The 15053-nt window shown below is 46.9% G+C and overlaps 1 protein-coding gene across 4 annotated transcripts in view; it reads left to right on the top strand.

Moving 5' to 3' along the window:
* agtpbp1 (ATP/GTP binding carboxypeptidase 1) overlaps positions 1–15053 on the top strand; it is a 399257-nt gene that overhangs the window by 322530 nt on the left and 61674 nt on the right. The window lies entirely within an intron of this gene.

Below are 15053 nucleotides of genomic sequence, written 5' to 3'. Positions count from 1 at the left end.
AGCATAATTATATGGTAGCATAGTGGTTATGGTTCTGGACTAGTAATGAAGAGGCCTGGATTAATAATCCGGAGTTCCCCTCCAAGTCACACACCATCCCGACTTGGAAATATATCGCTGTTCCTTCATCGTCGCTGGGTCAAAATCCTGGAACTCCCTTCCTAACAGCACTGTGGGAGAACCTTCACCACATGGACTGCAGCGGTTCAAGAAGGCGGCTCACCACCACCTTCTCAAGGGCAATTAGGGATGGGCAATAAATGCCGGCCTCGCCAGCGACGCCCATATCCCATGAACGAATAAAAAAAAGTTATGAGTTCAAATCCCGCCACGGCAGCTGGGGAATTTAAATTCAATTAATTAAATAAAAATCTGGAATTTAAAAAAAACTAGTATCAGTAATGATGCCCATGAAACTACCGGATTGTGGTAAAAACCCATCTAGTTCACTAATCCCCTTTAGGGAAGGAAACCTGCCGTCCTTACCCCGTCTGGCCTATATGTGACTCCAGACCCACAGCAATGTGGTTGATTCTTAATTGTCCTCTGAAATGGCCTAGCAAGCCACTCAGTTGTACAATCTCGCTAAAAAAAGTCATAATCAGAATAAAACTGGACGGACCACTGGGCACCGGACATGACAAAGGCAAACCAAACCCAGTCGACCCTGCAAAGTCCTCCTCATGAACATCTGGGGACTTGTGCCAAAAATTGGGGAGCTATCCCACAGACTAGTCAAGCAACAGCCTGACATAGCCATACTCACAGAATCATACCTTTCAGCCAACGTCCCAGACTCTTCCATCACCATGCCTGGGTATGTCCTGTCCCACATCAGGACAGACCCACCAGAGGTGGCGGTACGGTGATATACAGTCAGGTGGGAGTAGCCCTGGGAGTCCTCAACATTGAATCCAGACCCCATGAAATCTCATGGCATCAGGTCAAACATGGGCAAGGAAACCTCCTGCTGATTACCACCTACCGCCCTCCCTCAGCTGATGAATCAGTCCTCCTCCATGTTGAGCACCACTTGGAGGGAGCATTGAGAGTAGCAAGGGCACAGAATGTACTCTGGGTGGGGGACTTCAATGTCCATTACCAAGAGTGGCTCGGTAGCAACATTACAGACCGAGCTGGCCGAGTCCTGAAGGACATAGCTGCCAGACTGGGCGTGCGGCAGGTGGTTGAGCGAACCAACGCGAGGGAAAAACCTACTTGACTTTGTCCTCACCAATCTACCTGTCGCAGATGCATCTGTCCATTACAGTATTGGTAGGAGTGACAATCGCACAGTCCTTGTGGAGATGAAGTCCTGTCTTCGCAGCTGAGGACACCATCCAACGTGTTGTGTGGCACTATCACTGTGCTAAATGGGATAGATTCAGAACAGATCTAGCAGCTCAAAACTGGGCATCCATGAGGCGCTGTGGGCCATCAGCTAGCAGCAGAATTGTATTCCAGCACAATCTGTAACCTCATGGCCCGGCATATTCCTCACTCTACCATTACCAACATGCCAGGGGATCAACCCTGGTTCAATGAGGAGTGTAGAAGAGCATGCCAGGAGCAGCCCCAGGCGTACCTAAAAATGAGGTGCCAACCTGGTGAAGCGACAACTCAGGACTACATGCATGCTAAACAGCGGAAGCAACATGCTATAGACAGAGCTAAGTGATTCCACAACCAACGGATCAGATCAAAGCTCTGCAGTCCTGCCACATCCAGTCGTGAAAAGTGTTGGACAACTTCTATGATTCTATGATTCTATGATTAAACAACTAACGGGAGGAGGAGGCTCTGTAAACATCCCCATCCTTAATGATGGCAGAGTCCAGAACATGAGTGCAAAAAACAAGGCTGAAGTGTTTGCAACCATCTTCAGCCAGAAGTGCCGAGTGGATGGTCAAACTTGGACTCCTCCCGATATCCCCACCATCACAGAAGCCAGTCTTCAGCCAATTCGATTCCACGTGATATCAAGAAACGACTGAGTGCACTGGATACAGCAAAGGTTATGGGCCCCGACAGCATCCCGGCTGTAGTGCTGAAGACTTGTGCAAAAGAACTAGCTGCGCCTCTAGCCAAGCTGTTCTAGTACAGCTACAACACTGGCATCTACCTGACAATGTGGAAAATTGCCCAGGTATGTCCTGTCCACAAAAAGCAGGACAAATCAAATTTAGCCAATTACCGCCCTATCAGTCTACTCTCAATCATCAGCAAAGTGATGGAAGGTGTCGTCGACAGTGCTATCAAGCGGCACCTACTCACCAATAACCTGCTCACCGATGCTCAGTTTGTGTTCCGCCAGGATCACTCGGCTCCAGACTCCATTACAGCCTTGGTCCAAACATGGACAAAAGAGCTGAATTCCAGAGGTGAGGTGAGACTGACTGCCCTTGACATCAAGGCAGCATTTGACCGAGTGTGGCACCAAGGAGCCCTAGTAAAATTGAAGTCAATGGGAATCAAGGGGAAAACTTTCCAGTGGCTGGAGTCATACCTAGCACAAAGGAAGATGGTAGTGGTTGTTGGAGGCCAATCATCTCAGCCCCAGGACATTGCTGCAGGAGTTCCTCAGGGCAGTGTCCTCGGCCCAACCATCTTCAGCCGCTTCATCAATGACCTTCCCTCCATCATAAGCTCAGAAATGGGGATGTTTGCTGATGATTGCACAGTGTTCTGTTGCATTCGCAACCCCTCAGATAATGAAGCAGTCCGTGCCCGCATGCAACAAGACCTGGACAACATCCAGGCTTGGACTGATAAGTGGCAAGTAACATTCGCACCAGACAAGTGCCAGGCAATGACCTTCTCCAACAAGAGAGAGTCTAACCACCTCCCCTTGACATTCAATGGCATTACCATCGCCGAATCCCCCACCATCAACATCCTGGGGGTCACCATTGACCAGAAACTTAACTTGACCAGCCACATAAATGCTGTGGCTACAAGAGCAGGTCAGAGGCTGGGTATTCTAAGGCAAGTAACTCACCTCCTGACTCCCCAAAGCCTTTCCACCATCTACAAGGCACAATCAAGAGTGTGATGGAATACTCTCCACTTGCCTGGATGAGTGCAGCTCCAACAACACTCAAGAAGCTCGACACCATCCAGGACAAAGCAGCCCGCTTGATTGGCAACCCATCCACCACCCTAAACATTCACTCCCTTCACCACCGGTGCACTGTGACTGCAGTGTGTACCATCCACAGGATGCACTGCAGCAACTCGCCAAGGCTTCTTCGACAGCACCTCCCAAACCTGCGACCTCTACCACCTAGAAGGACAAGAGCAGCAGGCACATGGGAACACCACCACCTGCATGTTCCCCTCCAAGTCACACACCATCCTGACTTGGAAATATATCGCCGTTCCTTCATCGTCGCTGGGTCAAAATCTTGGAACTCCCTTCCTAACAGCACTGTGGGAGAACCTTCACCACATGGACTGCAGCGGTTCAAGAAGGCGGCTCACCACCACCTTCTCAAGTGCAATTAGGGATGGGCAATAAATGCCGGCCTCGCCAGTGATGCCCACATCCCATGAACGAATAAAAAAAAAGTATTTCTGTTGTCAGATACCACTTGAACATTAATTGAGTGTAAACCCTTTCTCTTCATGAAGGCCATGGGGTTGAAATGAACAGCCCTTTCCAGCTGACGCCTCCTTTCCACTGGAAAAGAAATTAAGGAGTTATCCCTTGCAAGAATTACAAGAAGGTTGCCATTTCCTTGATACATCACTATGGTTAGTCAACAACTCCATTCATACCACCACCAGGATGGTAGAAGGCCAACTAGATGGACCTTGGTCTTTTTTCATCTAGTAATTCCTATGTTCTTCAGTTCGCAATGCAGACTGCCTGATGTGCCAGATGTCTCTTAGGGTGGCTTGGGAGGATCCGTTAGCATGACGGTGTGACGAGCCGTCCTTGATCCCGGTGTCATGTGCAGAACATTGCACAGCAGGTGGTATGACTCTATAACAGCTTGCCTTGTGAAGTGGAGGCAGTAAAGATAGTGCTACCCAGCAAAAACAACTAATTCACGGAGCAACATTCAGCAGAGGGAAGATGAATATGACAAAAAACAAATAACAACAAAGCTTTTTCCAATATCTTAACTTCTCCCCCTAAGAAACCTGTTTCATCAGGTGGACCCCACCCCCAGACATCCGTGCACCTGTTTCTATGGGCAAGGCTTGCACTGTGGGCATAGCCTCATATGAACACATAAAATTCAGAGGGACAAAATTATATATTGCATTTTAAGATAGAAATATGGGAACAGGAGAAAGCCACTCAGCCCCTCAAGCCTATTCCGCCATTCAATTAGATTATTGCTGATCTGTACCTCAACTCTATTTACCTGCCCTGGCTCTATGTCCCTTGATACCCGTATCCTACAAAAATCTATCGATCTGATTTAAACGAGGTCACAGAGAAGCCTCGTTACATCTCCCCCAATTTGTCTCTCATATAATCAGACACACAATAAGGTTGCACGCCCAATTTTGCAACCCCCTACCTCGGGTTGAGAGCAAGGCCCTGCCACTGGCACAGTGCCTCGCAAAAGTTACCCAGTGATACTAGCTTTCTGCTGGAGCCAAGAGCAGGAGCGCATTTCAACAGCAAATCAGATGCTCTTACATTCAGCAGGATTTTGACTTTCACCTGCAACTGTGCCATGAATTTTAAGTAAATTTCATGACAAACTGCCAGCTTTAACAATATATAATGGTTCCAGTCGTACACAATACGAATTATTGGGAATTAATAAATATAAAACATTATATGCACAGTTAACCACTTCTGATGTAAATAAATGATGGCCCAGAATTTGCTGTCAAAATAATGTTGAGGCTAATGGTGCTCACCGTTATTTATGCGCAAATGGTACAGCAACATCAGGCGAGGGGCAGATGTGCGGTTAACTCAAATATCCAAACGTTGCTGCCCGACATGCGCCGCTCCACCATTAGCTTTAGGAAAACGGCATCTCGCTTTCTGACTCACCATTGAAATAGATTGAACAGCGTGAAGTTACTGTATTTGCGTGGTAGATACAAACTAAACTCACCACAGGAAGTTACGTCTTGTCCATTCCAGTCTAAGTACCTTTTTAACAACACAATAAGTGTTAATTACTGCCAATCATCCTCTCTGGTACTGAAAATTAACTATTAGAAGTGTAGAGTCTCATTCCTTCAGATTTTAATTGTTGTTGGAGATTTTAAAAATGTAAAACTTTAAATTCTTAAATTTTTTCATTTCATTTCTGTCCCTTTTTTCTCTCTCTCTCTTAATCCAATCTTTCTTTCCCCCACTTTGGGGCTGATTTTAAACCCCAAGAATGGGTGGGTTGGAGTTGAAAATAGTTGTTTTTTTGGGTATCACCGCAAAATTTTTGGACTTGGCATTCCCAGTGGGAAGCCTGTACTTTTCCGTGCCAAAGTTAAACCCGGAAATAAAGCCGGGTTGTGGTCGCGACCCAAAAAACAATTATTTTCAACTAACACCTGCCCCCAACCCACCCATTCTTGGGGTTTAAAATCATCCCCTTTATTTCTCTTTCTGTACCTGATTTGACATTGAATTCACCCACTCTAATTTATACTTCCTTCTCATTTCACAGTCCTTTAATCTGATTGGTAATGGAGATACCCTATTGGTTGCCCTGTTCACTCAGCTCCCAGATACCCTGCTTCCCTCACTGTGCCGTTATCAACTCGCACTTTCAGCAACTTGTTACCCCAAAAATTTAAAAACCTAAACGTGCAAGGCCAAGTCGAACTAACGGCAGACACTGTTAGATGCCAGGACCTACTCCGTTAATGGTAGGGCGTTGGGGAGAGTTATAGAGCAAAGAGATCTTGGAGTACAGGTTCATAGCTCCTTGAAAGTGGAGTCACAGGTGGATAGGGTGGTGAAGAAGGCATTCAGCTTGCTTGGTTTCATTGGTCAGAACATTGAATACAGGAGTTGGGATGTCTTGTTGAAGTTGTACAAGACATTAGTAAGGCCACACTTGGAATACTGTGTACAGTTCTGGTCACTCTATTATAGAAAGGATATTATTAAACTAGAAAGAGTGCAGAAAAGATTTACTAGGATGTTACCGGGACTTGATGGTTTGACTTATAGGGAGAGGTTGGATAGACTGAGACTTTTTTCCCTGGAGAGTAGGAGGTTTAGGGGTGATCTTATAGAAGTCTATAAAATAATGAGGGGCATAGATAAGGTAGATAGTCAAAATCTTTTCCCAAAGGTAGGGGAGTCTATAACGAGGGGGCATAGATTTAAGGTGAGAGGGGAGAGATACAAAAGGGTCCTGAGGGGCAATTTTTTCACTCAAAGGGTGGTGAGTGTCTGGAATGAGCTGCCAGAGGCAGTAGTAGAGGCGGGTACAATTTTGTCTTTTGAAAAGTATTTGGACAGTTACATGGGTAAGATGGGTATAGAGGGATATGGGCCAAATGCAGGCAACTGGGACTAGCTTAGTGGTATAAACTGGGCGACATGGACATGTTGGGCCGAAGGGCCTGTTTCCATGTTGTAAACTTCTATGACTCTATGACTCTAAGCCCTGCTGCAGCAAAACTTGGCCCAATAATTTATTGGGTGTCAGGTGTTTATCGAGTAGCTTAAAAGAGTCGTCATCAATCAGCAGATTTCAGGAGACAAGAGAAAAAGGAGTGAACAGGAAGAGATTGCACTACACTTTGTGCAAGGCACGTTTTAATGTTGAGAATGCATTTACATCAGTAACCAATTTGGTCAGGGAATTTTCTAGTTTAACAGGAAGGAATATTTAACTCACAGCCAAGAGAGAAGAGGAAATGAGAATTACTGATTGCACTAAGATTGTTTGGGCTGGGAAGAACGAAGAAATGAGAAGAAGCAGTCAGAGGTAGTGGTAAGAATCATAAATTCTAAGTACTGAGCTAAAGGAGAGGGAGGGAATGGCACTCTATACTCCAGACTGGGCTCATGAGCCAGTCAAATATGCTCTATTTTAATCAGTGCATTATGTAACTGAGTTCCAGCATTAGTACATTGTCTCACTGTATGCAGAAGGAGGTGCTGTTGTTACAGATCACTAAACTGAACACGGAAAAGTGTTACTAGGGATAATGCACATTAGCAAAGAATCTGTTTACATACTTCTAGTTTTATGTGGCTTTCAATCAGGTTCACTTAACATCCATTTTCATTATTCAACAAACGTTGAATACGTAAATTTTTTAAAATACAAGTTTCTTAAACTGTCTTTAATACAATACAGCCACAAGCCATTAACTCTCAACAACCACAGTGCCTTTTCAGTCTTAGTATGGTGTGGTTATTTGCTCTTTGTTTTTTTTGTTTAATATAATATCTCAATAAACACTTGCTATTGATGAGCAGCTGTAAATTATTGATCTATTAAGTACAGAAATATTGTTAGCATGTGATGAGGTTATAGTGAGGCTGCCAATGTCATTGGGACGTTTTTCTATGTTAAAGGCGCTATATATATGTAAGTCGGTGAGCAGCGGAAAAGAGGGAGAGCAGAGCGGGGATATAAACAGCACGGAGAAAGTGAGAGTTCAGTCGGTGGGAAAGACTGAGAGCAGAGCGGGGATATAAACAGCATGGGGAAAGTGAGAGTTCAGTCAGTGGGAAGGAGTGAGACCAGAGCGGGGATATGATCAGTGTGGAGAAAGTGAGAGTTCAGTCGGTGGGAAGGAGTGAGACCAGAGCGGGGATATGATCAGTATGGAGAAAGTGAGAGTTCAGTCGGTGGGAAGGAGTGAGAGCAGAGCGGGGATATGATCAGTGTGGAGAGAGTGAGAGTTCAGTCGGTGGGAAGGAGTGAGAGCAGAGCGGGGATATGATCAGTGTGGAGAGAGTGAGAGTTCAGTCGGTGGGAAAGAGTGAGAGCAGAGCGAGGATATAAACAGTGTGGAGAGAGTGAGAGATCAGTCAATGGGAAAGAGTGAGAGCAGAGCGAGGATATAAACAGCACGGAGAAAGTGAGAGTTCAGTCGGTGGGAAAGACTGAGAGCAGAGCGGGGATATGATCAGTGTGGAGAGAGGGGGAGTTCAGAGCGGGGATATGATCAGTGTGGAGAGAGGGGGAGTTCAGAGCGGGGATATGATCAGTGTGGAGAGAGGGGGAGTTCAGAGCGGGGATATGATCAGTGTGGAGAGAGGGGGAGTTCAGAGCGGGGATATGATCAGTGTGGAGAGAGGGGGAGTTCAGAGCGGGGATATGATCAGTGTGGAGAGAGGGGGAGTTCAGAGCGGGGATATGATCAGTGTGGAGAGAGGGGGAGTTCAGAGCGGGGATATGATCAGTGTGGAGAGAGGGGGAGTTCAGAGCGGGGATATGATCAGTGTGGAGAGAGGGGGGGTTCGGAGCGGGGATATGATCAGTGTGGAGAGAGGGGGAGTTCAGAGCGGGGATATGATCAGTGTGGAGAGAGGGGGAGTTCAGAGCGGGGATATGATCAGTGTGGAGAGAGGGGGAGTTCAGAGCGGGGATATGATCAGTGTGGAGAGAGGGGGAGTTCAGAGCGGGGATATGATCAGTGTGGAGAGAGGGGGAGTTCAGAGCGGGGATATGATCAGTGTGGAGAGAGGGGGAGTTCAGAGCGGGGATATGATCAGTGTGGAGAGAGGGGGAGTTCAGAGCGGGGATATGATCAGTGTGGAGAGAGGGGGGGTTCGGAGCGGGGATATGATCAGTGTGGAGAGAGGGGGGGTTCGGAGCGGGGATATGATCAGTGTGGAGAGAGGGGGAGTTCAGAGCGGGGATATGATCAGTGTGGGGAGAGGGGGAGTTCAGAGCGGGGATATGATCAGTGTGGAGAGAGGGGGAGTTCAGAGCGGGGATATGATCAGTGTGGAGAGAGGGGGAGTTCAGAGCGGGGATATGATCAGTGTGGGGAGAGGGGGAGTTCAGAGCGGGGATATGATCAGTGTGGAGAGAGGGGGAGTTCAGAGCGGGGATATGATCAGTGTGGAGAGAGGGGGGGTTCAGAGCGGGGATATGATCAGTGTGGAGAGAGGGGGGGTTCAGAGCGGGGATATGATCAGTGTGGAGAGAGGGGGAGTTCAGAGCGGGGATATGATCAGTGTGGAGAGAGGGGGGGTTCAGAGCGGGGATATGATCAGTGTGGAGAGAGGGGGGGTTCAGAGCGGGGATATGATCAGTGTGGAGAGAGGGGGGGTTCAGAGCGGGGATATGATCAGTGTGGAGAGAGGGGGGGTTCAGAGCGGGGATATGATCAGTGTGGAGAGAGGGGGGGTTCAGAGCGGGGATATGATCAGTGTGGAGAGAGGGGGGGTTCAGAGCGGGGATATGATCAGTGTGGAGAGAGGGGGGGTTCAGAGCGGGGATATGATCAGTGTGGAGAGAGGGGGAGTTCAGAGCGGGGATATGATCAGTGTGGAGAGAGGGGGAGTTCAGAGCGGGGATATGATCAGTGTGGAGAGAGGGGGGGTTCAGAGCGGGGATATGATCAGTGTGGAGAGAGGGGGAGTTCAGAGCGGGGATATGATCAGTGTGGAGAGAGGGGGGGTTCAGAGCGGGGATATGATCAGTGTGGAGAGAGGGGGAGTTCAGAGCGGGGATATGATCAGTGTGGAGAGAGGGGGAGTTCAGAGCGGGGATATGATCAGTGTGGAGAGAGGGGGAGTTCAGAGCGGGGATATGATCAGTGTGGAGAGAGGGGGAGTTCAGAGCGGGGATATGATCAGTGTGGAGAGAGGGGGAGTTCAGAGCGGGGATATGATCAGTGTGGAGAGAGGGGGAGTTCAGAGCGGGGATATGATCAGTGTGGAGAGAGGGGGAGTTCAGAGCGGGGATATGATCAGTGTGGAGAGAGGGGGAGTTCAGAGCGGGGATATGATCAGTGTGGAGAGAGGGGGAGTTCAGAGCGGGGATATGATCAGTGTGGAGAGAGGGGGGGTTCAGAGCGGGGATATGATCAGTGTGGAGAGAGGGGGAGTTCAGAGCGGGGATATGATCAGTGTGGAGAGAGGGGGAGTTCAGAGCGGGGATATGATCAGTGTGGAGAGAGGGGGAGTTCAGAGCGGGGATATGATCAGTGTGGAGAGAGGGGGGGTTCAGAGCGGGGATATGATCAGTGTGGAGAGAGGGGGAGTTCAGAGCGGGGATATGATCAGTGTGGAGAGAGGGGGAGTTCAGAGCGGGGATATGATCAGTGTGGAGAGAGGGGGGGTTCAGAGCGGGGATATGATCAGTGTGGAGAGAGGGGGGGGTTCAGAGCGGGGATATGATCAGTGTGGAGAGAGGGGGAGTTCAGAGCGGGGATATGATCAGTGTGGAGAGAGGGGGGGTTCAGAGCGGGGATATGATCAGTGTGGAGAGAGGGGGGGTTCAGAGCGGGGATATGATCAGTGTGGAGAGAGGGGGAGTTCAGAGCGGGGATATGATCAGTGTGGAGAGAGGGGGGGTTCGGAGCGGGGATATGATCAGTGTGGAGAGAGGGGGGGTTCAGAGCGGGGATATGATCAGTGTGGAGAGAGGGGGGGTTCAGAGCGGGGATATGATCAGTGTGGAGAGAGGGGGAGTTCAGAGCGGGGATATGATCAGTGTGGAGAGAGGGGGGGTTCGGAGCGGGGATATGATCAGTGTGGAGAGAGGGGGGGTTCAGAGCGGGGATATGATCAGTGTGGAGAGAGGGGGGGTTCAGAGCGGGGATATGATCAGTGTGGAGAGAGGGGGGGTTCGGTCGCTGCTGGTCTGAACCCACTCATCACGTTCTGTGAAAAAACAAGTGTGATGTCACAGGGAAACATGTAAGTGATTGGTTGGTGAGTATTTGACTCGTTTAACTTTCAAAACAAGTGTAACTTAGTAATTGTAAGGTTTTAGTAGTAGTAGAAGGTTTACTAGCAGTTGTAAAGCTTATTGGGAGTAGTAGGGTTTATAAATTATAACTTTAATTAAGAATAATAATAAATTAATTAACACATACTAAAGATGGCAGGGCATTTGATGTGTAGCGACTGCAGAATGTGGGAGCTTTTGGACGCCAGTGTGATCCAGGGCAAACACGTCTGCAGTAAGTGTCTGCGGCTTGAGGAGCTTCGGCTCAGAGTTATTGAACTGGAGGTTGAGCTGCAGATACTGCGACACATCAGGGAGTGGGAAAAATACCTGGACTTTCGGTTCCAGGAGGCGGTCATACCCTTAGGATAAGGTCGTCTAAATTAGTCAGTGGTCAGGGACAGGAGGGTGTGACTGCGAGCGAGGCTGGTAAGGGGATCGAGAAGCTACAATTGGAGGAGCCTCAGCCTTTGCAATTGTCCAACAGGTTTGAGGTGCTTGCAGCCTGTATGGACGAAAGCGGGGGCTGCAGGGTGCATGAGCAAACTGACGGTGGCACCATGGTACAGGAAGCCATTCAAGTTGGGGGAGTTAGTAGGAATATAGTGGTAGTAGGGGACAGTATAGTCAGGGGATAGACACAGTTCTCTGCAGCCAAGAACGAGAGTCCGGGCTGTGTTGCCTGCCCAGTGCCAGGATTCGGGACATCTGCTCTGGGCTGGAAAGGAACTTGCAGTGGGAGGGGGAGCATCCAGTTGTTGTGGTCCACGTAGGTACCAACGACTTAGGTAGGACGAGGGAAGAGGTTCTGCTTAGGGAGTAGGAGCAGCTGGGGCTAAATTAAAAAGCAGAACCTCAAAGGTAATGATCTCTGGATTATTACCTGAGCCACGAGCAAATTGGCGTAGGGTAAATAAGATTAGAGAGTTAAATTCGTGGCTCAAAGATTGGTGTGGGAGAAATGGGTTTCGATTCATGGGGCACTGGCACCAGTACTGGGGAAAGTGGGAGCTGTACCGTTGGGACGGCCTTCATTGAACTGTGCTGGGGCTAGTGTTCTCGTATAATTAGGGCAGTAGAGAGGGCTTTAAACTAAATAGTGTGGGTGAGGGATCAAATAAGGGAAGATGTGATAAATTAAAGAAAGAAGACCAGGCAAGAGAGCAAGGTAGCAATAAGGGAAATGATAATCAGAGAGTGGCAGGAAGGGTCAGAGCATGCAAACTTAAGAGTGCGCCAGTAGATAAGGCTAGAGGTCGCAAAAATAGTAAAAAGACAGGACGAAAGGCTTTGTATCTGAATGTGCGTAGCATTCGTAACAAAATGGATGAATTGACAGCTCAAATAGAAATAAATATGTACGATCTGATAGCCATTACAGAGACATGGCTGAAAGATGACAAAGGCTGGAACCCAAATATTCAAGGGTACTTGACATTTCGGAAGGACAGGAAGCTAGGAAAAGGTGGAGGGGTAGCTCTGTTAATGAAGGATGACATGAGTATAATAGAGAGAAATGACCTTAGTCCTAAAGACCAAGATGTAGAATCAGTTTGGGTAGAGATAAGAAATAGTAAAGGCAAGAAGTCACTTGTGGGAGTAGTTTATAGGCCCCCTAACAGTAACCACACTGTAGGACAGGGTATACAGGAAGAAATAATGGGGGCCTGTTAGAAAGGAGCAGCGATAATCATGGGTGATTTTAATTTACATATAGATTGGAAGAATCTGAAGGGCAAAAAGATGAGTTCATGGAGTGCTTTAGGGACAGTTTCTTAGAGCAGCACGTTCTACAGCCAACCAGACAGCAGGCTTTTCTGGATCTGGTAATGTGTAATGAGACAGGATTAATTAATGACCTCATTGTAAAGGAGCCTCTAGGTAGCAATGATCACAATATGATTGAATTTCACATTCAGTTTGAGGGAGAGAAGAGTAAGTCTAAGACTAGTGTTTTAAACTTAAATAGGGACAATTGTGAGGGCATGAAGACAGAGCTGGCTAAAGTGAACTGGGAGATTAGGTTAAGGGTTAGGTCAGTAGAGATGCAGTGGCAGACTTTTAATGGGATATTTCATAACATTCAGCAAAGATACATTCCAGTGAGAAAGAAAGATTCTAGGGGAAGGACGTACCATCCATGGCTAACTAAGGAAGTTAAAGGTAGTATCAAATTGAAAGAAAAAGCATACAATTTCGTGAAAATTAGTGGCAGGTTAGAAGATTGGTCAGAATATAAAAAGCAGCAAAGAATGACGAAAAGAATAACAAGGAGGGAGAAATTAGAGTAGAGAGAAAGCTAGCTAGAAGTATAAAAACAGATAATAAGAGTTTCTACAGGTATATAAAAAGGAGAAGAGTAAGTAAAGTGAGCATTGGTCCTCTAGAGAGTGAGTCTGGGGAATTAATAATGGAGAATAAAGAAATGGCAGATGAATTGAACAGATATTTTGCATCTGTCTTCACTGTAGTGCATACAAATAACATGCCAGAAATAATTGTGAATTAAGAGGTGAAAGGGTGGGAGGAACTTAAAACATTTACAATCAGCAGGAAAAGGATTCTGAAAAAAATATTAGAACTAAAAGCTGACAAGTCCCCAGGTCCTGATGGACTTCATCCTAGGGTCTTAAAAGAAGTGGCTGCAGAGATAGCAAATGCATTGGTGTTAATTTTCCAAAATTCCCTAGATTCTGGAAGGGCCCCATCAGATTGGAAAATAGCGAATGTAACTCCTCTATTCAAGAGAGGAGGGAGACAGAAAGCAGGAAACTACAGGCCAGTTAGCTTAACATCTGTCATAGGGAAAATGCTAGAATCTATTATTAAGGAAGTTATAGCAGGGCACTTAGAAAACCGCACTGCAATCAAGCAGAGTCAACATAGCTTTGTGAAAGGGAAATCGTGTTTGACTAATTTATTAGAGTTCTTTAGGAAGTAACAAGCAACGTGGATGAAGGGGATCCTGTGGATGTGGTGTAGTTGGATTTCTAGAAGGCTTTTGACAAGGTGCCACATCAAAGGCTACTGCACAAAATAAGATCTCATGGTGTGGGGGTAACATATTAGCGTGGATAAAGGATTGGTTAGCTGACAGGAAACAGAGAATAGGCATAAATGGGTCATTTTCAGGTTGGCAAGGTGTAACGAGTGGAGTGCCACAGGGATCAGTGCTTGGGCCTCAACTATTTACAATCTATATCAATGACTTGGATGAAGGGACCGAATGTATGGTTGCTAAATTTGCTGATGACACAAAGATAGGTAGGAAAGTAAGTTGTGAAGAGGACATAAAGAGTCTGCAAAGGGATATAGATAGGTTAAGTGAGTGGGCAAAAATTTGGCAGATGGAATATAATGTGGGAAAATGTGAACTTGTCTACTTTGGCAGGAGGAACAGAAACGCAATATATTATTTAAATGGAGAGAGATTGCAGAACTCTGAGGTACAGAGGGATCTGGGTGTCCTAGTACATGAATCAAAAAAGTTAGTGTGCAGGTACAGCAAGTGATTAGGAAGGCATATGGAATGTTGTCATTTATTGCAAGGGGAAAGGAATATAAAAGTAGAGATGTTTTGCTACAGTTGTATAGGGCATTGGTGAGACCACATCTAGAATACTGTGTGCATTATTTAAGAAAGGACATAATTGCTTTAGAGGCGGTTCAGAGAAGGTTCACTCGACTGATTCCTGGGATGAGGGGGTTATCTTATGAGGAAAGATTGGATAAGTTGGGCCTGTATACACTGGAGTTTAGAAGAATGAGAGGTGATCTTATTGAAACATATAAGATCCTGAGGGGACTAGAAGGGGTAGATGCTGAGAGGATGTTTCCCCTTGTGGGAGAGACTAGAACTAGGGGCCACAGTTTAAAAATAAGGGGTCTCCCATTTAAGACGGAGATGAGGAGAATTTTTTTCTCTCAGAGGGTCGTGAGTCTGAGGAACTCCCTTCCCCAGAGAGCGGTGGAGGCAGGCTTATTGAATATTTTTAAGTCTGAGTTAGATTCCTGATTAACAAGGGAGTCAAAGGCTATAGTAGATAGATGGGAAAGTAGTGTTGAGGTCACAATCAGATCAGCCATGATCTTATCAAATGACAGAGCAGGCTCGAGGGGCCGAATGGCCTACTCCTGCTCTTAATTCGTATGTTTGTATGCTCGTAAGTTGTAGGTGTTACTAATACGACTTTATAACCCAACAGTATA

Source organism: Heptranchias perlo, chromosome 4 (assembly GCF_035084215.1).
Source record: "Heptranchias perlo isolate sHepPer1 chromosome 4, sHepPer1.hap1, whole genome shotgun sequence".
Classification (NCBI taxonomy): Eukaryota; Metazoa; Chordata; class Chondrichthyes; order Hexanchiformes; family Hexanchidae; genus Heptranchias; species Heptranchias perlo.
This window is presented reverse-complemented; position numbering and strand designations above follow the sequence as displayed.